The sequence below is a fragment of the Zalophus californianus genome, chromosome 5 (genome assembly GCF_009762305.2).
Source record: "Zalophus californianus isolate mZalCal1 chromosome 5, mZalCal1.pri.v2, whole genome shotgun sequence".
Taxonomy (NCBI): domain Eukaryota; kingdom Metazoa; phylum Chordata; class Mammalia; order Carnivora; family Otariidae; genus Zalophus; species Zalophus californianus.
In genome coordinates this window covers 51,013,377-51,040,172 of record NC_045599.1, presented here as the reverse complement: position 1 = coordinate 51,040,172, position 26,796 = coordinate 51,013,377, and positions in this window count along the sequence as shown.

Here is a 26,796-nt window from a genome sequence, read left to right as displayed (position 1 = left end):
GGGTTTGCATGGTAAGCTAGGGGAGTGTCTGGCCCTCAACACCAGCCCGTCCCAGGAGGCTCAGGTTCCCTAGGGAAGGATGCAGAGGGCCTCTCAGTGGTAGAAGAGGAGTGAGATAAAAGAAGGGAGAGGGACAGCCAGGGATGGAGAAGAGCCCCATTCCTTTCAGCTTCCCCATCCAATTTTCAGGAGGCCCATCCAGGGGGGGCCTCAGAATCCAGGTGTGGGCCTCTGAAGCTGGATACTCTCAGGTTTGGTGTTATGTTCATGTCAGGTACAGTCAGAGCAGCAGGCCCTTGGAAACACAATTTAGGAGTTTTCTGCTTATTGTTTATGTCAGAAAAGACCAAGAATAATTTGACACACAAGCACTGTGTTTTTAATGATGTACTCATTTAAAATCTTATGTGGGGTAAGACCCAGGGCACACAGTTCCTATCAAAATCCATTAACCCTGTTGTTCTGCATCAGACAAAGCACAGGATTGCAAGTGACAGAGTAATCACTGAAAATAACATTTGTTCCTCTTTCCGGAGCCCTGCTTCTACAGACACCAGTGGGCTAAACTTGCTGCCCCAGTCAGTAATACTGCAGAAACAATATTTTTATATTTTCTTTATGAAAATGCTTTCTTTTATAGAACCTTTATCTTTAGCAAAAACTGTTTCTTTTGGGACAAGACTATAGGATAATATCAATTTATAATTGAGAACAAACTTTTGGCTAAGATTGAAGATTTTTGCTTGGCAGGATCAAGTTTCTGGAAAGTTTTTTAAAAAAGAAAGAAAGAAAACATCTGAGACAAGGCACTCCTTTGTGTTTAGCTGATTCAAAATCAACTTTATATCAAAGGAGGGAGAAATGAAACTGATCATGTTAATACAACTCCTGAAATGAAAGAGAGCATTTTTATTAATTAAACATATATTTGTAAACAGATATTCACACACACACACACACACACACACACACACACACACACACCCCTATGTGTGTCAGGCTCACCAAAAGTGACAAAAGTACTATGTTCAGACAACTAGCCTTTCTCATCTTTCAAATCTAAAAAAAAATTAACATGATTACAAAAATAATTCCTAAGCCTATTAACCTCAGTCAAGTTTTCATTATGAATGTTCCCATAAAACAGGTATTATGTCTGATTAATACATTTGTGAACCAAAAATTGAGACACAGTGTCATGGAATTTGCAGGGAAAAGAATGACAGTTGTAGGAAATCCTGGAAACGTGGTCCTCTTGCTGTAATGATGCCACATGTAAAACAGCACCAATTTTTGAAGTTCTTCACTTGTAAAAATTGTGTTCCACTTAGTCCTTACATCACGCCGCCCTCAAGAGCCTAAAATATTACTAGCCATGCAGCGGGCTCAATATGCGTGGAAGGTACTTTACGGTTTACAAAACATTTTTACATTTCTTGTTTCATTTAATCATCAAAAGTACCTTGAGGGGGCACCTGGGTGGCTCAGTCGGTGGCTCAATCTGACTCTTGATTTTGGCTCAGGTCATGATCTCAGGGTCGCGAGATCGAGCCCCATGTCTAGCTCCCCGCTCAGCACAGAATCTGTTCGACATTCTCTCTCTCCCTCTCCTTCTGCCCGCCCCCCACTCGTGCTTGCTCGTGCTCTCTCTCTCTCTCCCTTTAAAATAAATTTAAAAAAGGGGCACCTGGGTGGTTCAGTTGGTTAAGCATCTGCCTTTGCCTTGGCTCATGATCCCAGGGTCCTGGGAGAGAGCCCTGTGTCAGGCTCCCTGCTCATCAGGGAGTCTGCTTCTCCTTCTCCCTCTGCCCCTCCCCACTGCCTGTGCGCTCTCTCTCTCTCTCTCTCTCTCCCTATCTCAAGTAAATAAATAAAATCTTTTTAAAAAATTAAATAAATAAATAAATCTTTTTTTTAGAAAAGTACTTTGAAATGAATGCAAAGAAGCTGTTATGACTATACCCGTTCTTTTGGAAGTACTATTACATTCCCCATTTTGTTGTCACAGGAATAGGGACTGGATGTGAAAGGTCGCATAAAGACCAAGTGGCAGAGCTAAAACTCCAACACTCACTGATTAACAAATTGATTGAGTCGAGGAATTGCTCTCTGTTACCTATGTTACTGGCAGAGATAAAAACTGAAACACTTTGCTGACGTGGTCGGATGTGCAATCCCCGGTACTTAGGCTCTGAGCACACACAGGGACAAGCGCTCTGTGAAAGAATTTGGCAGTATACACAACAAGTCTCTTTTTTTTTTTTAATTTATTTGAGAGAGAAACAGAAAGAGTGAGAGAGAGAGAGAGAGAACACGAGCAGGGTAAGGGACAAAGGGAGAAGCAGACTCCCAGCTGGGCAGGGAACCCAATGCGGGGCTCAATCCTGGGACTCCACAATCATGACCTAAGCTGAAGACAGACACTTGACCGACTGAGTCACACAGGCGGATCTACACAAGTCTTTAAAACATTCCAATTTTCGGGGCACCTGGGTGGCTCAGTTGGTTAAGCGACTGCCTTCAGCTCAGATCATGATCTCAGGGTCCTGGGATCGAGCCCTGCATCGGGCTCCCTGCTCAGCGGGAAGCCTGCTTCTCCCTCTGACCCTCCCCCTGTTTGTGTTCCCTCTCTTGCTGTGTGTGTCTCTCTCTCTCTGTCAAATAAATAAATAAAATCTTTAAAAAAAATAAAAAATAAAAATAAATAAAACATTCCAATTTTCCCCAAAACCCCAAATCTAGGAGGCTTCCCTAAATGTAATCCCATGTCCAACAATGGTGGACTAAATTATTTTGCATCCATACAACAGAATACTCTGTGGTCATTAATAAGTTATCTTCAAATGATACCTAAAGACAGAGAAAAAGCTCTTGATAAAATATTAAGTGATAAAACAGGATATGAACCTTGCCTGAAGAATGCATTTTCAAAAATAAGAAACAAGGCAATACAACAAAATGTTAGCAGCAGTGATCTCTGGTTGGCATGCTATGGGTGACTTTTATTTCCCTTTATGCTTTTCTTTATTTTCAGATTTTCCTATGATCAGAAAATAGTCCCTTTTCTCCCCACTGAAATAAGGAAGGTGCCTGACCACTCTAGGATCTTGAGTACCAACAATTTTCAGCAAGTGAAATCGTAGCAATAAGGATGTTCTCTGATGACGTCAGGCTGAGAGGCCATACAGGGGACACTGGGGCCTCGAGAGCTCCAGAGCAGTGGGTAGTAAGGAGGGACTGCACGATGGGCACTGCCAGGGCAGGGAGAGCAGAAGCAGGGACTCAGTGCTCTGTTTGCCTCCCGGCTAGCAGAGTACCAGGGGCTATGGAAATGCAACTGGAGGCCATGATGGGGTGAGCCAGGAAGGGGAAACGATATTATCTCCAGGCTTTCCTGAGTCTAAGACAACATACCCTATAGACATTATCAAGTCAGCTTCTCAGAAAGAAAGTATAGGAATTGGGTAGTACAGAAATGGGGGGGGAGCCTCCTTGAGCAGTTCCACCCTCCTCAGCTTTTCCAAACCCTACAGATGCCCTGCTTCACAGCCACTGTTTACTAAATCCTGACAAGCAGGCTCCTAGGCCTCCAGCCTACACATTCTGCATCCGAGGGACCTGAGAGAAGGAGACATACTCAAAGCTCTCTCAGACACATCCCCTCACTACTCCCTTCTCTACCCACTTCTATGCCCTTCTGCATACCTTTTAGCTACTTCATTCTTCCCTCTCCACCACGTGCTAGCCCTGGGTCTCCATTACTTGTGTGACCTAAACTATGTATGGGGGTGGGGGTGGGGGTCCTCTACTAAGTACTTCATAGATTCTTAGCTATAAGCTCTTCCAGCCCATAGATACTTCCCCATCAATGGAAGGGAGTTTCACCTTCCAGGTCTACAAGACAAGACAGGTACAAAATGGAAAGGATTCAGCCATCTACTTTACTACTGTGCCCATACCAGGACCTTTTTCCATGGCACTGAGTGCCAGCAAAAAGATATTTGTTTGCTAATAAACAAGGCAAAATTAGACCAGGCCTCCTCAGACTTGCCACATCAAGAGAATCATGTGGTCAGAAGCCAGTGAGGTCAGGTGAAGCTGTCTCCTATGTCTAGAATGCCGAAGCTGGCATGGAGGCAGCTCAACATAATACATGGGGCAAACTTGCTTCAAATCCCTGCTGAGAGTATTATCTTGGACAAGCTAGTTAATTTATCTAAACCTTGATTTCCTTACCTTTTCATGAAAAAATACAAACTCCTTATATAGACAGTGTAAGAAAGACTATGAGACAAAATGTATAAAGTATATTTAAATACAGTTTCTAGAACACATAATTTATCCAATTAATGGTGGCACATAGGAAGGTAGATGCAAAACAAGGACTGAAATCCAAAACTTTTACACAAACACGCCTCTTCCCACTATACCATTCTCTCCACTTGTTATTGACTTTTTTAGGGAAATTAGGGAGGATTGGTAGGCTAGATGCTAGTTCATATTTTCACCATGTTTGTGGTTTGGTTTGATATTCATATTAGAGAAGAAGGCTTATACACACAGAGGTCAACTTAGTGACATATTTGAAGATTAAAGGGGATAACGAATAAAGTGAAATACATAAGATTAAAGGGGATAAGGAATAAAATATAATACATAGGATACATAAAATATAATACATGAAGCTTGAGAACACTTCAGAAATAAGTAGAGTTAATAATGGGTATCTGGGTGGGGGTGAAACCACATTAACTACTATGAGAACCAAAGACAGATATTGTAAGAAAACTACAGATCGATGGCCTTCATGAACAGAGATGCAAAAACCCTTAACAAAACACGAACAAACCGCACTAGCAATATATAATAGAGTAATATATCATCACCACGTGGGATTAATCCCAGGAACGAAAAGTTGGTTCAACATTTGAAAATCAATCAGTGTAGTTCACTGTCAGCAAACTAAGAAAAACTGTATCATCATCTCAAGAGATGCAGAAATAGAACTGATAAAATTTTACATCTATTCATGATTAGAAACCTCAGCAAACTAAGAATTGGAAGGAACTTCCTCATATTCACAAAAGATACCTATGGGAAACCTACAGCTAACAGCATACTTAATGTTGAAAGAATGAATGTTTTTTGACTCAGGTCGGGAACAAAGCAAGAAGGTTCACTCTTACCATCCCTATTCAACATTTTACTATAGGTCCTAGCCAGCACAATAAAAAAAGAACAATAAAACAAAAGAAATAAAAGGTATCCATATTGGAGTGGAAGAAAGAAAACTGCCTGTATATCCAGAAAATATGATTCTCTACACAGCTAAATCTTACAGAACTCCCACACACAGAAACAGGCTACTAGAACTAATAAGTGAATTTATTTAGCCATGTCTCAGGAGACAAGACGAATATTTTCTAAAAATTATAATTTGCCTACACAAAAAATGAATTATAAATTGATTTCAATTATACACTGAGAAATTTTTTAAGTGGATTGTAAGAAGACCTAAGTAAATGGAGAGCTAAAACATGTTCAGAAAACTGAAGACTCAGTATTGCTAAGATGCCAATTCTCTCCAAATTAAGATATAACTTCATGGCAAACCCACTGAAAATCCCAGAAGGCCTTTTTTGAAGAAATTGACAAGGTGATTCTAAAAGTTATATGAGAAAGCAAAAGACCTGAAAAAGCCAAAACACTTTTGAAAAAAATAAGAAAAAAGGTGGATGTTTTAGCCAATCTAACTAGTCCTCCTTTGTGTCTCCTTTACTCTCACATGGTTACCATACTCACAACACTTCTGACATGAGGTATGTGGGTTTTCTCCATACCAAGCAATTCCTGGCAACACTAGCTGGGTATCCTACAATTTAATTCAATTCCTACACCATCTACTTGGAGAAAGCACCAGATGCCACAGGTTAAGAGCTCAGTCCCACAAGACGACCCCTCCCTCTGCCTCCCACTTCAGATGCCAATGACAAGTCCCACATTGTCACCTATACATATAACTGACCAGCCATAAAGTAGAGTTCCCACAATTTCTTCCTTGGGTTCAATAATTTGCTATTAATAATTGTCAAAATCTGAAACAACCCAAGTGAATATCAACTGGAAGGAAGATCAATTGTGGTACATGTATATATTGGAACCCTACTTGGTCATAAAAAAGGAACAAACTACGACACATAAAACAACATGGATGAATCTCATAAACATTACTTTGTGTGAAAGAAGCAAGAAACAAAAGGCTCCTATTTTTATGACATTGTGCCAACCTAACCTATAAGAAATTCCATCACCTTTTTTCTCTACATCTCCCTGTTTTTGCCCCTTCTTTACCAACCTGGTCTATAGCAATGTAATATCCAAGTTCCAACTTAAGACTCTTTGAAGCCAGCCAGACCTAGGGTGAGACCCCTTCTCACTTGACCATCTCCCTGTGAGAGCTGAACAAGTGAGCTCTCTCTGAACTCTCACCATCACACCCAGTGGTAAGCCTGCCCAGAGAGGAAAGCAGAACCACATCAACTGCATCACAGCCTGCCACTTGACCACCCAAGAGCCATTCTCCCTTCCTCCTTAGTAACAGACATCTATGCTGTTAGACATTGCAATGTGCCCAGCTGAAAAACCACATTTACAAACCTCCCTTACAGATACAGGCAGGCCGTGAGATTTCAGGAGAAGTTATTGGGGAATGTTTCAGGGAAAGACCCTGAAAAGAAGTTGATGACAGGTGCCTTTACCTACCTCCTTTCCTTCTTCCTCATGTCTGCAAGGCAGAAGTGATGGACGGAGCTCCAACAGCCATCTCCTGACAGAGAGGTGACCCTGAATGTAGAAGGCACACAATAAGGATGGAGGAAAAAAAAAAAAAAAAGACAGAAGAAGCCTGGGTTTCTAATGATGAGGGAGCCACTGTACTAGTCCTGGACTGCTTGCTTCTGTTTTACATAAAAGGGACAAAAAGGGTCTTATTTTGTTTAAGCTATTGTTATTTTGAGTCTCTATTAGTAGCAGTCAAAAGCAATTCCTAAATGACTCAATGATCTAATTAACTTTATAAAATGATACTGAAAACTAGAAAGTTAAAAATAAAAAATTGTTGATAGCTTGATTTTTCCCCTGGTTTAGCTTTCTGAAAACAATTTGCAGATCTCATAGATGATTTCTATTATTTTAATCCACTAATGTTTGCTTTTTTTTTTCAGTTAAACTGAAAATGGATAGAAATTTACAAGTTATAAGTCATACCACTCTGTGTGCCCAGAACTGTAAGAAAAGAGTATCCAGCCCTGTTACTTATTCCAAATCAGGACTATCTTAGCCACCAAATTACTAATTCCCCCATCCTCTTATATTAATACCCAGTGAATTCAAAGAGCATCAAAACCCTTAACTATGTAATTTTGCATTTTGTAGAGGCAGATTTATTTGGACTCTAAAGAATTCAGACAATTCTCTTCTGATAATCGAAAACATGATTAAATGTATAAAACAGGTATAAGAGATGCAAGTTCTAAAACCCTAATAAAGAGATGCAAACATCATTAAGTGTACAAAACAGGTATAAGAGATGTAAGTTCTAAAACCTTAATTAAAAAAAAAAAGGTAAAGCCCCAGATGAGAGAAAAGAATAGGGAGAATTGCTGACTGAAGTGGTTAAAAGCAGGTTTATAGGGGCTCCTGGTTAAGTCGGTTAAGCATCTGCCTTCGGCTCAGATCATGATCTCAGGGTCCTGGGATGGAGCTCTGTGTCAGGCTCCCTGCTCAGTGGGGCGTCTGCTTCTCCCTCTGCCTCTGCTCCTTCCTCCAGCTCGTGTCACCTCTGTCACTCTCGCTCTCAAATAAATTTAAAATATGTTTAAAAGCAGATCTATAAAAATAGCTAGAATAAATGATAAAATATAGGAATAATAATAGTAATAAACCCTTTGCAGGTTATAAAACAGAAGAGGACCAGCAGCTGGTGTGACCGGTTGCCCACGGGTCTAAACCCTTGTGGCCTCATTTCTGTTTATAACAGCCCCATTCACACCATTTCACACTCTGTCCTGGGGGAGCCAACTGAGGAATGCAAGGACTATAAACAGAGGGCGTAATAAACAAGGTCACAGGCCCTGCCAAGCATAGGACTAAGGCAGAACAGTTCGTCTACACTGGGCTCCTCATCTAATGTTGCCCTCATTTGAGTTTCCTTCACCCCTGCAATGTTTCGTAACAGGGGGGTTCAAACCAGTGGGGGGGGGATAAAAGTGATAAGTTTTTGTGGGGTACACTTCCAGTTGAAAGGAAGCCACTACACACACAGGAAGGATGAGAGAGGAGCACTCCTCCCAGAGCCACATCAAGGATGCTCCCCCAACACCTGTAAACATCAGTGTGTCTGTTCTGCCATTGCCACTAGGTAATGAAGTTGAGAGGAAAAGGAGTCACTTCAATCACACTTGAATTTCAGCTCAGAAACTTTCTCTGAGGAAAACTGAAAGCTCATCCACACCATGGAGAGCAGGGACTTTGGCTTGGTAGGGTGGAAAGAATCAAGATTAAGGCATCTGAAGACTTGGACATGAATCTCCCACAATTTTCTTCTTCAACCTTTGGTTAGTTACTTAACCTCCCTGAGTTTCAGTTTCTTCATCAGGAAAATTATATTGATAATGCATTTATTCCAGGATGAGGTGAAAAGCAGTCGCCTATAGGAGCTCAGTAAACCCTGATTCTTTTGCCCCTTCTCTATATTCCCATAACCCCAAAAATGGCAGCCTGTAGGGCAAAACTGGCCTAAAAACATGTTTTTGCTGCAAACTGTGTGTTTTTAAGGAGCCACGATTAAATTCTTTTTCAGGTTTTATTTAAATTCCAGGGGTGCCTGCATGGCTCCGTCGTTGAGCATCTGCCTTCAGCTCAGGTCATGATCCCGGGGTCCTGGGATCGAGCCCTGCATTGGGCTCCCTGCTCGGCGGGAAGCCTGCTTCTCCCTCTCCCACTCCCCCTGCTTGTGTTCCCTCTCTCGCTGTCTCTCTCTCTGTCAAAAAATAAATAAAATCTTTATAAATAAATTAATTAAATTCCAGTTAGTTAACACACAGTGTTTCAGGTGTACAGTGTAAGTAATTCAATCCTTCCACACAACACCCGGTGCTCATCACAGGTGCGCTCCTTAATCCCCATCACCTATTTCACCCATCCCCCCACTTCCTTTCTGGTAACCATCAGTTTGTTCTCTGTAGTTAAGACTCTGTTCCTCGGTTTACCTCCCTCTTTTTCTCCCCCATGATCATTTGTTTTGTTTCTTAAATTCCACATACGACTGAAATCACATGGCATTTGTCTTTCTCTGACTGACTTATTTTACTTAGCGTAATACTCCATGGCTCCATCCACATCATTGCAAATAATAAGATTTCCCTCTTTTTATGGCTGAGTAATATTCCAGTGCGTGTGTGTGTGTGTGTGTGTGTGTGTGTGTGTGTGTGTGTGTGTGCACGCTTCTTCTTTATTCATTTATCAATCGATGGACATTTGGGCTCTTTCCATAATTTGGTTTTTGTTGATAATGCTGCTATATAAACACTGGGGTGCATATAACCCTTTGAATTAGTATTTTTTTATCCTTTGGGGTAAATACCCAGTAGTACAATTGCTGGATCATAGGGTAGTTCTATTTCTAACTTTTTGAGGAAGCTCCACACCATCTTCTAGACTGGCTGTGGTGATCAAGACAGTATGGTACTGGCACAAAAACAGACAGAGATCCAAAGAACAGAACAGAAAACCCAGAAATGAAGGCACAACTAAATATTTTTCTAAAACTACTATTTCACTTTATCTTGAAAAACTCTAATGGTAACACTGGGCCTGCATTCCTCCATGGCCACATGACTGCTGGAGTGGATTGTTTACACAGGGCCTCTACTACTCCTTGACTTCCTAACCCAACCATGTTCATTCTCATGAGTTAACTACCAGACAATACAGACATCTGCATCTGCCAGAAGTGGTAGCAATCACAAGGGTGTCCACTCAAACCACCATCCTTTCTGCCCTCTACCATATCACATGTTCCTTTGGTACCCTAGTACAGCAGCGAAGTTAAACATGCCATTTGGGCTTATTCTACTCATTGATGGATCAATAGATTGCATGGGAAATGGAAAGTTTAGTCAATCAATCACATGAAACCAGGTATGGGGGAGGGAGGCCAAGGAGACAGACAGACAGAAAGACACACACACACACACACACACACTCTCTCTCTCTCTCTCTCTCTCTCTCTCTCTCCCAACCTATGATAAACTGACCAGATTCAGTTAAGTTCATTTGTTCCCCTTTATAAATTCAATGAAATGAATTTGTGGGAATAAACAAAAGTATAAATTATGCACTTTAATTTTACAAGTGTTAATTAATGTTTAAATGTATTTCTTTATTCTAAGATAATTTGAGTCAGCTCTTACATATAAAGTCAAATATTAAATTAACTTAATTATCAAATAAATAGCTAATGGGAACAAACTGTTAGAAGAGCATGGAGAATCAGGCACTCTCATATTGCAGATCAGAGTACAAAATGGTACAACACCTACAAAGGGGAATTTGGGAATACCTACTAAAATTCCAGATGAATTTACCATTTAGACCCCAAAGAACCCACTTCTAGGAATCTATTTTGAAAATACCCCTGTGTGAGTGGGAAATAACATATGCATAAGTATATTAAGTATCTGTTGCTGCATTATAAATATGGCAATCAACCATCCTGGTTTGTACAGGACTGTGGGGTTTACTGAAACTCACAACTTTCAGTGCTAAAACTAAAACAGACCCACAAAAACTGGGACTGCTGGTAATCCTAGAAACAGATTGCTCTAAAATTTAGAAAACATAAGAAATAAGCTCCTTGACAAAGGTCTTGGCAATAATTTTTTTAATCTGACACCAAAAGCAAAAGTAACAAAAGCAAAAATAAACGAGTAGATCTACATCAAACTAAAGAGCTTCTGCACAGCAAAGGAAACCAACAAAATGAAAAGGCAACCTATCAAATGGGAGAAAATATTTGCAAATCATATATCTGATAAGGGATTAGTATCCAAAACATATAAAATCCTATAATTCTATAGCAAAAAAAAACCCACAAAAAATCTAATTAAAACATGAGATCTGAATAGACATTTTTCCAAAGAAGACACAGAAATGGCCAACACAGCATGAAAATATGCTCAACATTACTAACCATGAGGGAAATGCAAACCAAAACCACAATGAGATACCACCTCACACCATGGCCATCCTCAAAAAGACAAGAAATAACAAGCACTGGTGAGACTTGGAGAAAGGGGAACACTTGTACAATATTGATGGGAATGGAAATTGGCACAGCCACTATGGAAAACAGTATGGAGGTTCCTCAAAAAATTAAAAATAGAACTATGGGGCACCTGAGTGGCTCAGATGGTTAAGCATCTGCCTTTGGCTCAGGTCATGATCTCAGGTTCCTGGGATCGAGTCCCACATCAGGCTCCCTGTTCAGTGGGGAGTCTGGTTCTCCCTCTTCCTCTACCCTTCCCCCATGCTCATGCGCTCTCTCTCTCTCTCTCTCTCTCAAATAAAATCTTAAAAAAAAAAAGGTTAAAAAATAGAACTACCGTATGATCAGCAATTCCACTTCTGGGTATGTGTCCAAAGGGGGGAAAAAATCAAAATGATATCTGCACCACCCCCCTCATGAGCAATGCAGCATTATTTACAATCACCAAGACAGGGATAAATAAAGAAAATGTGGTGTATATATACAATGGAAGATTACTCAGCCATAAAAGAGAATGAAATCTTGCCATTTGCAACAACATGAATAGACCTCGAGGGTATTATACTGAGTGAAATAAGTTCAGAGAGAGACAAATACTGTTGTGTAATCTAAAACAAAAAACAAATGAACAAACAACAACAAAAAATAAGCTCAAAGATACAGAGAACAGATTGGTGGTTGCCAGAGGCAGGGGTGTGGGGGGTGGGAGGAATGGGTGAAGGGAGTCAAAAGATAAAACTTCCAGTTATAAAATAAAGAAGTCATGGGGATGTAATGCACAGCATGGCGACTGAAAAGCAGATTTGAAATGTTAATAATATTGTACTACATATTTGAAAGTTGCTAAGTGCATTATAAAAGTTCTTATCACAGGAAAAAAATGTGTTAACTATGTAGGGTGATGGACATTAATTGAAATTATCATGGTGATCATTTGGCAACCTATACAGATATCAAATCATTATGCCATACATCTGAAACTAATATAATGTTAGATGTCAGTTTGACCTCAATAAAGAAAGAACAAAGGAACTACCAGGGCTAAAACTAGAACAGCCCCAGGCAACCCAGGCTGTTGGTCATCCTGGTAACAAAATGCCCTCAAACAATATACATTTTTTTCTTTTTTGATCTTACAGGTTCTGTGCATCAGGAAACCAGGTCCGATTTCGCTGGACCTCTGCTTCACAGTCTCTCACAAGGCAGCAATCTAAATGTCAGAGAGGGGAGAGGTCTCTGAAGGTTTAATTACAGGAGGACCTGCTTCAAAGCTCACTTGCATGGTTCTAGGCAGAATTCACTTCCCCAGGGCTGTTGGAATAAAGGCTTCAGCTACTTGCTGGCTGTGGGCTGAAGACCACCCCCAGTTCCTTTCCATAAGGACCTCTCCAGCATGGCAACTTGCTTCATCAAAGCCAGCAAAAGACAGTTTTCTAGCAAGACAGATGTCAGAAATTTTTTGTGACCCAGTCACAGAAGTGACAGCCCTTCAACACTGCCATCTTCCAGTGGTTAGAAGCAAGTTACTCAAGGGGAGGGACTTACATAATACCAGGAAGTAGAAATCACCTGGAGCCCACCCCTCACCTACGTGGATCCAACACATCCGTGTTCTATTTCAAATCTTCCAACTCCCACCCCCTAGTCTAGCTAATGCTGCCGTAGAAGCCCCAGGTGGTGATCAAGCTGACACAGGTGCAACCTGGCTGTGTGCTCTGCTTCAAGCCTGTGATGGTGCATGATATAGATCATGGTATTTTGAGGGTAACAGATGGACAGCAGTAGAATGCTTCTTAACTTTTATTAGAAAAAAAAAAAGTAAGAGCTGGAGGGCAGAAAGTTGAAATCAGAGGCCATAACAGAAAAATCATGGCCCTCTACCTGGGTTCCAGTTAAATCAGATCATAGGCCCAGAGCCCACTGACTGAAGGAGAGGCAGTCTTCCTTGAAAAACAGCCCCACAAGTCTATTACAACTATATACAGTAAACATTCCCTCCATCCTTCCCCAAAGTGACCTGTGGCCTCTTCTCAGAATAACTGTATGCAAGAAAGGGAAACACAGAGATGTTTTGACCTTACACTGCTACCAAGAGATCATAAATGTCACTTACTACTATTCTCTGGTTAGAAAATAAAGTATGGAGAACAGGTGATACATGAAATTCTGGTCCAAATCCATCTCACAGTAGACTCATTAGTTATTTCTCCAGTAACTGAGTTTACAATTGGGATAAACTTAGAAGATGGAAACCCTCAAACTAGTTCCCTGAATTCTGAAGTTAGAGCCTTTATAATAAGGGCCAAGTGGGAGATCGTTGTGACATTTATAGTTCTAACAGCAAAGCAAAATCAGGTAACACCCATTTTCTTCCTGGGCATCATTTGAGATGAGGCTGAAAGTACTAAAGACAGAGTGTGTCCTCTGGGTGTAATTTGAGGCCCACAGGGCAGGTTTCCATCCCCCTAAGTAAGTCTTGCACCCCCTAGTCTATCTTTGCAAAGGAGAGGGGAGCCGATTTAACAGGCAGTCAGTTATACTCTCTAAACCACCCATCAGAGGAATTTTTTAGCCTGAGCTAGATACTCTCACTCACAAGATGATCACAGGCCACAAGTGGTGTACCCAGAAGGATGTAGAGCAGGACCCCAGGGCACTAGCAGGGCAGCACCAGCAATTTCCTTCAGGGAAAGCCCATGTATCAGCCTACACAGCCATTCAGTGCTGACTTCTCACCAGGGACAGCTCAAGTTCAAGGGATGAGATCCACAGGAGCCAAGTATGGGAGCTAACCTGGCTTCAAATCCTCACTCCCCAAAGGAGCCAATACTCCTTGTAACAAGTCCCTAGACATAGCTCTCATCAAACCTACAGGACACCCATTACACAAGTCACCTCACTTAGGAAAGCCCAAAGGATGGTCTCCTTAGCAGGAATTTATGGTTCTTTATAGTTCCTCCCACTCCAGATACAATTTCCCAATCAGGAGAATTTTTTTTAATCATTTTTATCATCAGCAATATAGTAGAGTTTGCCTTCTACCCTGAAGAGGTTGCCAAAGTAACGGAGCTATACAGTTAACCAAAGGGCACGTTCTTACGCAGAAGAAAAAGGTTTGTTTACCCTTTACCCACCCATCCTTACATGAAAGAGTCTACAGATTGTGCTCTTCAGGAAGGAGCTACTGTAGCTACAGGGGTACTCCAATGTCTTCGCGGGAACTGCACAGAAAGACACAGATGGAGGGAGAGGAACTCCAACACCAACTTTATCTCCTCCACTTGTTTTTCTGCAACATGTGCTACTTGAAGTATGAGATCAATGTGGTTTGTTTTTTTTTGTATTGATTGATTATTTGTTTCAAATAGGGAGGCTACTGTAGCAAATTCCAGCCAAATCTTAGGGCTTCATGTGCAAGCCAGAGACTGAGGTGCTTGGGACTATTAAAGCAGGATGTCCATGTTACCCACTCTCTACTATGCTCTTCAGATCACAGGCAGGACAGTCTCATCCAGGGTCCAGAAGGTCACCTATCAAGCCACCTGGTAGGCTCACCCTGGGTGGGTAATCAGGAGCAGTTCTCCTTAACCTCTGGGATCTCGCCTAGCTCCCAATGACACAGGTCCTGGGGCAGCAAGGACCTCTCACCTGTAACTGTTCTTCTGTCGGGCCCCTGAGCCCAAAGGCCCCTTCAACTCTCTGCTCCCTTTTGTAGTGCATTCTCTTTCCCTCTCCCAGATTTTGTCCCTTGGCTCCATTCCATGTCCTCTGGCATGGAGCTGGAGAGAATTCTGGGTCCATATGGATGAAGGGCAGAATGAAGGTCAAGCGTATATTTACACAGCAGTAAAATCGTTTTCCTAATGAGAGTGAGTGACTCCGTAAAAATCTCCTGCTCCGTTTTGCTCAAAGGATCTCTTTCTTCTCCCCTTTTGAGTTACATTAAGAACAGGTCCTCTTCTGTCCTCTTTGGCTGATGGGTGCCATCCCCCAGGGGATGGGGGAGAGGCAAAGAATTCATTCTACACATAAATGCTTCCAACTTTCCAAAAGCCTGCTTGGTTTGTTCCAAGAAGCTGAACGTCCATAGAAAAAGGTTCTTCCTAAAAGAAGATCTCACCTTCTCCCAGGGGTGTGCACAGGCAAACTCTTCATGGAGACCCATGTTGTCATCTTCAGGGCTCTGCTCTATCCTCCTTGTGGCCAAAATTTCCCTATGCAACTTGTGGACTGGCACCAGCCCAATGGAGAAAACTCGATTCTTTTCTCCTGCAGCAGGTCAAGACATGTCCTTAATGATTCCAGCGGTGCTTTGGTCTATTGTCCAGAGAGCCAAGAACAGGCTCTGGGGGGAGAGTGGGGACCTGGCATCTATGGACCAAGGAGAGTTGTGCAGTGATTCCTTAATGACTTTGTTTAGCGGGAGATGAAATATAGGGCAAAGTCCGAGAAGATGGGGTGGGGGGAGCTGGGGAGAGAGAACAGATGTTGTAGAAGATACTCTTTCATGTTTCCTGTGCACCAGAAATCTGCAGATGCACGTTGGCAGGGCTCCAGTCAGAGAGCAGAGGGAGGCTGGGGTTTACACATCTGGAAGTCATTGCAGGGGCAGAGTTCAAACGCTTTCTGCTTCAGCTGCTCTTAGACATACCTTGCCATGCAGACCATTGCTGAGTGAGGGGCCAGCCGTTCACAGAGTCCCTCTGGCCTCACTCCGGTGGAAGCCCTACCTAAGCTGGTGGGTTTTCTTCTGTATCAGTTCAGTCACATGGAAAAGCTGAAATAATTATAAAAAGGGAGAAGGGGACCAGGGAGGGAGGGGAGCAAAAGAGGAGAACGCACCACAACTGAGAGAAGCGTGGCTGGAAATCAAGAAACAAAATGTACTTGGACCAAATCCAGTGCATGAGTTAACTTGAGAGCAAAGAACACCATTCGGGGGGAAAGGGGGGGGCCTTCTCTGCAGCATAGTAACACCCAGGGATCATGCTCACACCACATTTATTTTTCTCAGAAATCCCTGTACATTTTTGCCTTCACCGATTTTAGGAATGTAGAGGACTCTCTTGATCCTGAGGGAATTACTCCCTTTGGAAGGATTTATGGGGCTTTGTAAAGAGAGAAAGCAGGGTCTCTGAGGGCCCGGTCATCACCCCACCAACCTGCAGCCTCCTGCTGCCACCCTGAGATATGGTCCTCCCTCTCAGAAGGGGGCAAGGTCAGCTCTGGTGTTTCGCTTCCCTCAGGGGAGAAGCACATCTTTGGGGTGAAATTGTGTCCCAGCTCAAAGTTGCCACCATGTTCAACTCTGCAGACCATATTGCTTGCTGCTGCTGGCAGCCTTAGCTTGGGACTTCACACAGCCCGGTGTGGTGAGGTGAACTGGCAAGGGGGCGGTAATGAGTTAAAGGCTCCGGGGCATCCCCAGGTTGGTTAATGCAGTCCAAGACCTCAGGAGGATCAGAGTCCACCTGGGGAGACAACAGAGCACTTGAAGAGATGAGTAACAAAATACAACCAAATATAATAAATGCCAAGTGTGAGATAAAACACGTTCAGACGGATCTCCTCATAATTCTCACCCCCTCAAACCTGCTTAACTTCCTGTACCCACTAATTTGATGGATATCTCTGTCATCCCCATAGTTGCCCAAGCCAGAAATGTTCACTTCTCCCCCTCCATCACCCTATGTGTCCAATTTGGCCCCAGGTCCTGTTGATGTTATGCTCTTCACATCTCTTGAACACGTCCACCCCTGAATCCCAGCACCCTTGGCATCTCTGGCCTGAACCACTGTAGCTGCCACCAAATCAGTCTCCCTTCTGCCAGTCTTGACCCCTGAATCTATTCTCTGATTTCCTTCCTGAAATACAAATTTGAGTGTGTCCTTTCTCTAAACAGTTCAGTGATTCTCCATAGCTTTCAGGACAACGTTCAGCCTCCTAAGCATGAGATATAAAATCTTCATGATCTGGTTTTTGTCCAACCTTCCAAACTTCATCTTCAGGGTGCGCTGCTAAATGTTGAATATCCAGACCTCCAGACATACCATGTGTTATCTTATAGACACACTTCCCCTAGAACAAACAGGAACTTCTACCAACTTCCTGGTCACACCCCAATCTCTCCTTCACCAGGCCTCTGCATATATTTCTCTCTCTCTCTGCCCAGAAAGACCTTCCTCCTTCCTCCCTACTCATCCTTCAAAACCTATCTCCTCCAAGAAGTCACCCCACAGCAAGCACCGTGGCCATGGAAATGCTGCACTGTGATCGTGTGCCGTGGGGCCTGCTGCTCCAGCCAGGCACCAGTGAGAACAGGCACTATCTTTATCTCTGCACCCATATTGCCTTACACAGTTCCTGGCACACAGTAGCTACTTAGTCATCGCTGAATCAGAGAATGCAAACAGTGCTAGTTTTTAACTTACTACTTATACTCTACCCTCTTGTACAAAGATTGTAAGTGCTATAGGCCTTCCACGGCTCTGGGGACTACACAGAGTAGCCAGAGAAGACTTCTTGGAGTAGAGTTGCCAGACTTAGCAAACTAAAATACAGGATGTCCAGTTAAATTTGATTTTTACATAAACAATGAGTAATTTTTTCAGTATAAGTATATCCCATGAGATATCTGATAAATACTTACAGTAACAAAATATTTGTTTATCTGAAGAGCGCATTTAACTGGGTGTCCTGTATTTTATCTGGCAAGCCTTTCTTTTGAGGAGGCTGCATCTGAGCAAGAACTTGATAAATGAGTCAGATTTAGAGAGGACAAAGAGAGAGGGGGCTGGTTCTTCTCATTTGAGACTGGCGGGAGGGGCCCGGAGCAAAGAGCTCAGAGAATGGAAAGCTGCAAGGAATCTTCAGATTGGTCTGGCAAGAGGATGCTGTCTGTGCTCAGGAAGGATGAGAAACTGAACACGAAAATGGACACTGGAAGTGACTGGAGAGGAGAGAAATATAATTATTCAGACGTTTGTTCAGAGTTTATAAGTCCTGACCTGGCCCAGAAGTGACTGGAAAAAAGGACAGGAAGAATGGGCAGATTACTAAATGGGGGGGAGGCGGGATAAAAGGGAGGAGCTAAGGAATCCTTGAAGGCTGAAGACTCAAGAGAAGAAGCCAGACTGGAAAGGGCAAGCAAGGAGGATGAGCTTCATTTAGACAAACTGACTTCAATGTGACAGTAAAATGCACAGCTGAGCTGGAGATGGGGTGCTAGGGTGTGACAATGACGGTGGAGTGACCCTGTATATGTGACCGGGATGGTTTGCAAGGGCTCTCTGTTGCTTACATGACACAGAAACCTAACCCTAACATGCTGCTGTGTTCAAGACTCCACATTCCAGAGCTTCTCAAGAGTCCTCCAGGCCACCAAGGGGACATCTTGCTCTCTGGCTTCCTGACGGAATGATTGATGTCGTTCACCATAAGACATCCCCAAGATGGAAAAGAGCATTTTTCCACTAAGTCACCTAACTGTGCTGTTAATCCCAAATGTAATAGAGTTCAAATCCAATCCTGAACAGAGCAAAGTGCTTATGTACATGAAACTCGCAGAGGCACAGTCTGTAGAAATAACAGATAGGAAAGCGCTTTGAAAATTATAATGCACTACACAAGAATATTACTATGCATACCAACTGAATATCTCCCAGATAACTGAAAATAAATGCCCCGACATTTAAAATTACGTTTGTGTACTGCCAAACATCTGGATATCTCAAGACAGTCCGATTCAACCCTTTCCCTGACACTCCCTATGCCCCCCTCATCTTTCTCATAAATACCAGTTACCACCATCCATCATATTCTATAAGCAACACCTTATTTTGTGTTTTCTCTGACTACCCACAAAACCATACAAGTCTGGAGGGCAAAAATTGCTATCTTTACTTTTCAAAGGGATGGGTGCGTCGCATAGATATATCTTGGTAGCTCAAAAGTGTCCTGAAAAGACAAATATGAAAAAAATCTCCAAATCACAACAGCCACTGTCCTATAGCTGGGCATCCAACTGTCATGCAGGCGTATTAGGAGACACTGTCCATGTGAACAACTTGATTGTCCTCACAATAAGACAACTGTAGGCCAGTGCCTAAGTCCTTCCTGGTAGAGGGTAGTATGGGCATGCTGGGTGCCCCGTGAGAGTTAATTTCTCTCCTTGCTAAGCTGGGCTCTTTGGTATTTCCTCTCATACCCCAAGAGGCCTCAGAGCCTCACCCCAGCCCCGCTGAGCATTGACTCAACAAAGACACCATGTGGACCATGCTTTTCTCATCGTCCTGGGATATTGTGTTTGAGTCCAATGCGAGAAAAGAGCCATGTTTGAATTCAGATTCCAGAAACCAGCATGTCTACTTGAGCCTATGGTTCTTTTTGCACAGTTCATTCCCCTGTCTCTGGAGCAATCCTAACTGCCTCAGAGTGTTGACTGGACACCGCCTTGCACATGCTATTCTACAGAGCAAATGGGAGAGAAAGGATTCCTGCTCAGCTTCCCAGTGTGAACTGGCAACCCTGATGTAGACAAACACAAAAAATACACCAGCTGAAGCTCAGATGAGCCTTGAAAGACATCCAGCTGCACTCTTCAACCCAGCTGGTATGTGTCCTGCTTAAATAATGGAACAGACTGGTAAGTCTTGGAGAACCCAGTGCTAAAGTCCAAAAAGCTGTCATGTCTGTGTGTGCTTGCCCTCCCTGGGAAGCAGGAGGCTGGGGGCAGGGGGAGGGGAGGATTCAGTAGCAGGATGTCAGGAAAGATGGAAGCGTCCTAACTGAGACCCTACTCAAGAGCTGACTCTTCCTTGGAGTCCAGTGCCAAGGAGATGGATGGAAATTAGCAGGGACAGGTGAGCCACAAGGCCCAGAGGGGGCAAACTAGAGAACCCGAGGAAGTCACGGGTGGTAGCACCTGAACTCCCAACAGGTCATGGTGATAGGAAACCTGTCACCCTTCTCACCATTCCCCGCTTGACTACTCTGTCTCCTCTCTCTCCCATGTCAGTCATATGGCCACCCACAAAGAGGCCAGAGAGGAGGCTCCCCTGCTGTCTCCTTCTAACACCGGGGACTTCCTCCTGCAAGTCCTCCCCTTCCTCTGTAAGGCCATCCAGCCTCATGGAGCCTATCAACCCTTTCTCTTTTCCATTCTCGTCCTCAGTTGATTCATTGCAGGATTCCTTCGGCCTCCTAATTACTGCCAGACGTGAAGGTGATGGGTCGGCCTTTACAGACACTCTTCCTGCCAGATCCCTCTTCCTTTCATTGTCTGGAAGCCTGTCTCCATTTAAGCCCTAATCCTTTTTGCCATTTCTGACCTAGTTTCCATTATTTTATATTTTTCCATATTAAGTTAAATAAGCCACTTGTCAACCTGCATATATCTTATTGGATCCAGTTCTTCTTTTGTGACTCAAATGAATGCCTGATTGGAAAAAAAAAAAAAAAAAAATTCTACCAGCCAGTAGTAGAGATTTATCCACTTTCTTAACTTACAGAATAAAGGACTAGATGGAAACCCCTTTTAAAAATGCTGGTGATGTTCCCTAACAAGGCAAAGCAGTGCTATAACTCATTACCCACCAACTCTCGGCTGTCTTCAGACAGACCAATGTGTTTAAATATATAGAAAATATGAAACATGTGTGCATAAAGCCCTCCTTACAACTGTTAAATCTAGCCATTACTGAATGAAAAAGTGCTAAGAGTTGATGAATGTGTTCCACGGATAAGGGGGAAGGAGTAACTGAACAAGAGAAGAAAAGAAGAATGAGGAATGAAGAGTTTAACAACAATAATTAGACACTCACGTAAAAGGCATAATTAATCCTCCCTCCTTATCTTAAGCCCCAGATAACTGTATGTGTGACTAGGCAAAAGCCTAAGAAGCATGCTGTGGAAAACATTATTTCTTGAAACATACATGGCATGACCATAGGTATGAGTGACAAAGACACGTTTAGTGATAACCCACAGACTGGTCCGCCGCCCCTTTCTGGGTGTATTTCACAAGGAATCACATGTACTGTGTCCATACCACAAAACCTTTGCACCAAACCAAACTTTTAAAGGCTCTCACTATTGCTTTAATATGTTCTATCTTGCTTATCCATCATTTAGGGAGACATTAGGACTACTTAGGGGTGTTTTCAGGTACCATTCTTAGTCCGTTTTTCGTCTCCAAGATCAAATAGTCTCACAGCTGATGAACTGAAACTGGAGAGCAGTGGGGTTCTCAGGGATTGCACCCAGAAATACTCCCATGTTAAGGTGGTTTTATAACCCTGGTAAGGAGTGATAACTGCCTTGTCCTGACTGGTGGAACTTGCACTGTGCAATCCAGAGATAACATCTGGGACAAGTGAGAAATAAGCGAATTGATTGGTTTTGACCCTCCAAGAAGACGACCTGATGCTTATCCAATCCTCACTGAATGATAGAGTCAATCCATTCTATTTTAAAAGAATATTTTTATTTTTTTTAAATGTAATATTTTTTTAAATTTATTTGACTTTTTAGAGAGAGAGAGAGAAAGAGAGGGTGGGGGAGGAGGGGAAGAGGAAGAGAATCTCAAGCAGACTCCCCTCTGAGAGCAGAGCCTGATGCTGGGCTTGATCTCACAACCCTGAGATCATGACCTGAGCTGAAATCAAGAGCTGGACACTTAACCAACTAAGCTACCCAGGTGCCCCTAAAGGAATATTTTTAAATTACTGATAAAATATCAATAGTAAAAAATAAATTAAAATAAATAACAGGAATAGCTGTGACAAAAATATGCTATGCACTTTTTATGCATTATTTTAACACAACCATCTATCAGACAGGTATTATTATGATGTACATTTTATAGATGGAAACCTGAGGTTTAGTTAGCTAACCAATGTCAAAGGACACTAGGTAGATGTGCACAGGTTCATCTGAACCTTGAGTCCATGCACTTAGGTACAATGCTTTAAAATACAATAGAAATTTTTCTAATTAGATATGTAAAAAGGATAGCAAAACCAATTACAATCACATTCACTCAGAGACAACGTGACAAAATCTCTTCTACATATATCATACATATCCCCACAATTTAACAAAAAAGGAAGCAGAGATCATTCCTAACATATTCTTGTATAAGCTTCGTATTTTCATTTGAATTACTGCATGGAGGTCTTTCATGTCAATACACTTCTATCACATTGTATTTAATGACTGTTTTCCATTGTTATCCCTACACCATAATGTATATAATAAATCCTCCCCTGGGACATTTTGATTCTTATACAGAGTGATGATATAAATATCCTCATAATTGACTTCTTACACACATTTTTACATCCTTAAGATAAATTCCTAGAAACAAAGTATAGGTTTATCACATATTGCCAAACTGCCTTGAGAAGTGTGAATTTTCATTCTTATCAGCAATGTATTAAAGAGCATCCTCTTTCCCACACCAGCACTGGGTGTTAGCATTTTATCATCTCTGCCAATTTTAAAGGGGAAATAATAAAATCTCATTGATCTTTTATTTGCTCTTCCTTAATTAGCACTAGGGCAGGGCATTTTTCATGTCTTTGGTATTTGTATTAGTGCTTTTGTGAAATATCTACTCCTGTCCATACATGATTTTCTTTCAGGCTCATTACATAGTAATCATTTACCAAAATAATGCATTAAATATATTTCTCCCAATTTTTAAATTTTTTTCAATTGCAGAGAACTTAAAATTTTTCTTTTCTTCTTTGGTTTCTGTCATCATCATCATCATCCATAAAAAGAATCTCTATCCTAAGGTTATAAAAATATCTAAGTTTTCTTCTTATACCTCAAAGTATTTTTTTAACATTTCAATATTTAGTTCATCTAGAATTTCTTGGTGTAAGATGTACTTTATTTCTTACAATTTATTAAATCAAAAAGTCCAAACACCATTTACAAAACAATCTAAAAATTCATAACTCATTTGTAATTACTTATTGATTTTATACCAGAACTTTATATATACTTATGTTCATTTCTAGCATTATTGGTCTAGTTCATAGACTTTTCTTCTGATTCCCTTGCTACTATTATCTATTTCGGTTCTTAAAGATTTATAAGCCATATTAATGTCTCAGGGTGCAGTTTTCCCATCATTATTACTAACCATTTATTCTTCCAAATGCATTTAATAAAAATTACTATTGTAAGTTCCCCCTCCAAACAAAAATGACATTATTGTTAGAAGTGTGTTAAATCATTAGAATAATTTGGAAAGAATTGATAGCCTTACAATTTGAGTAAATTGTTCCTACTAGGTACAAGCAAGGCATGTCCATTTATTCAAGTTTTCTTTTATTTTTCTCAATAATGCATTCACTTTCTTCATATATAATGTGTGCCATTTTATGAGTAAAATTATCTTTGTTACATTTTACAACTACAAAGAAACGTAAACCGGAATCCAAGCGGTCCTCATTTTGACAAGGGTAAAGCTGATGCGCAGAGTCACCCTCTTCATTTGCAACACAGCAGGGTTTATTAGAGGCCACAGTTAGCCCCAGTGACACTGTCTCCAGGACATATTCCTAAAGATTTGTCCGATTTCCCATCGCTACCACCACCACCACCCTGCTCACGGCACCAGTGACTTTGCTGACTTTGCCCAGGCTGTTATTTGTATAACTTCTTAACTGACACTCCTGATTTCACGCTTTGCCCTTTAATCTATTCTTTGAATTTCAAAAATGAACAAATCATACCACTCCGCTGCTTATTACTCTCCAGGGGGCTCTTAAATCCAAAAATCCTACTCTGGCCAACAAGGCTCTACAAGATCTTGACCCCATGTGCCTTTCCAAACACACCTCTGACCTGCCCTCCCTTCTCGGGGTGCTCCACCACCCTTGCTTTCATTCAGCTCCCCCCACCATCCCTCTGCCTCAGAGCTCTTCTTCCAAAGGGCTGCTCCTTCTGACCATTCAAAACTCAACCTTAAGTGTCACCTGCTCAACAAGATCCTCCCTGATCATCCAGTTTAAAATAGACACCATGACTCTGATCATATCTTCCTGCTTTGTTTATAAAAACATTGATCGTGAAATTTTGATTTGTGTACTATGTATCATCTCCTCTCAGCCTGTCTCCCTCATCTCCATCTTGAAGACAAAGTCTTAAAATAGTTGTAATTTCTGTCTTGAACACTACAGGATTGCCAGGGACTAGATAAGTACCTGGCACATAACAGATGCTCAATAAAAATCTGTGGAATGAATGACTAAATGAACAAACTCATATTTTTCTGAGTCATGGTGAGCACAATTTGGCGGAAGCAGCATGCATTTTACAACAAAGCAGATCTGTGTTTGCATCTCAGCCCTAGTCCTTGTTTGAGTTTCTGGGGAAAATACTCAAAGTCTTGGAATACTGCTTTTTTCAGTCATAAAATGGGGTGATTAGTAACTGCATCACAGAATTTGACAATTTAATAAGAAAACAGTATAAACACTAGTATAATTCCTAGCACATAATCGGTACTCAAGATATGTTTGTTCTTTGCCCATTCCTGAACTGCTTTCACTCACCAACTAGCATGTTAACCTATGTTACACCTGGGAAACTAAGAAATTTAGTGCCCAGACAGTCTCAATATTAGGTTAAATCAGACTTTCAAAGTAGGTACAAAACAGGAAGTGCTGACATCTGAGATAGGTCTTTGGTGCAGTTTGCTTTCTGAAATTCAGAAGGAATAGACAAAACATTTCAGCAAATTATTCCCTACCTTTAAACTGCAACATAGAGTCAAAGACAAGGACAAACAAGTCAACAATAAACTTCATTTTGCTACAAATCAACACAATTAGGGTCTTTAATCTTAATGCCACATTAGGGGAAAATACTCATTGCTCAGATGTCATATAGCACATTGGAACTATAAAAGGGGGCATTAAACATACTCCCCAGAGGAGGATCCAAAATTCAAATAAATCGATGATTATGGTTTCCTAAAGCAATTTCACTGAGTTTCCATGAGCCACCAACATCAGCAGAGTACATAAATTATATAAGGCTATAAAGTCTGACACAGTAAAAGTGGTTCGTTCTGAAAAAGGAAATGAATTCTTTGACCTTGACTATCAAAACACCACCAATGATTTTTTTCTTTTTTTACACTTTCCTCTGGAGTTTACACTTGAGAAGCCAGTTCATTTTGTTTTCTCTTTTGTTTATACTTTTGGGGTTTAAGCCCATGGATACAAGTTTCCTAAATCTTAGGAAGGGTAGGCTTGTCATCAAGAAGGCCAACAATCCCTGTTCGTGATACCCTTCCAATCATGAGCAGCCTTTCTTAAAATAAGGACTCACTCCATTTGAAATACTACCTGGAAAGTAGTGGGCACAAATTATAGGTCATACCCTATACTGAAGCGGTTATGTGAGCATTTTTTTCTTAACAAACATGCAGCATATGCTTTCCCACGAAGTACTAGAAGAGAACCAGCCAGCACCAAGAAGGAGTACCAGCCAAGCATGGCAATTGAGAGTGCAGATTTCAGAACATACTGCTGAGTTTGTTTTTTTAAAGATTTTTATTTATTTATTTATTTATTTATTAGAGAGCCAGAGAGAGAGAGAGAGAGAGAGAGAAACAGCATGAGAGGGGAAAGGGTGAGAGGGAGAAGCAGGCTCCCTGATGAGCTGGGGAGCCCGATGTGGGACTCGATCCCGGGACTCTGGGATCATGACCTGAGCCGAAGGCAGTTGCTTAACCAACTGAGCCACCCAGGCACCCCCATACTGCTGAGTTTGAATCCCTCCCTGTTCTACAACTTACTAGCTGTGCGAACCTGGGCAAGTTACTTTTCCCTTCTGTGCCTCAGTCTTCTTGTCTGTAAAATGAGAAAGATAATAGTGCCTACGTGATATAGTTTTAATGAGTTCAGATTTGCAGGGAACTCAGTAAAGCTTATTAAAGGCTTTCTATAACCCAGTTACAACTCAAGGGAGAATTTTCATGTTTCTGTTCTGTGACTTTGTGTTCTCAGTTAGATGAGAAAGTGAGCCCTCCCGCAGCCTTAGTGGAGTGATGAACAGGGACTCTCTTCACCTTGCCCCACCTTGTTCCTCCTTTGTCCCACAAGGTGGAAGAGGTAAACAGGAGTCGTCCACTCACTTTTATCCGTGAGAAAAGGACAGCAGTGAAATGAATAAAAAATCCAATCCCACTCATCTTAAAAATCAAAAGAGGATACAGTAATTAAACCCTGGTCCTCAGCTTTCCAGGCCTTCCTATCACTTCCTACAGGTGTCATAACAAACTGTGGCCTATTCTCAGGGCAAAGATGCTGCAGGTAAGTATCCACTGCCTGGGCAAGTATAGAATATCAAAATTTCCTCCTTCAGAGGGCTCCCACAGAGTCAAAAGAAATAAAATAAGACAACACCATTTTAATGCTCCCAAACATATAAAGCTGTGGCATGAAAAA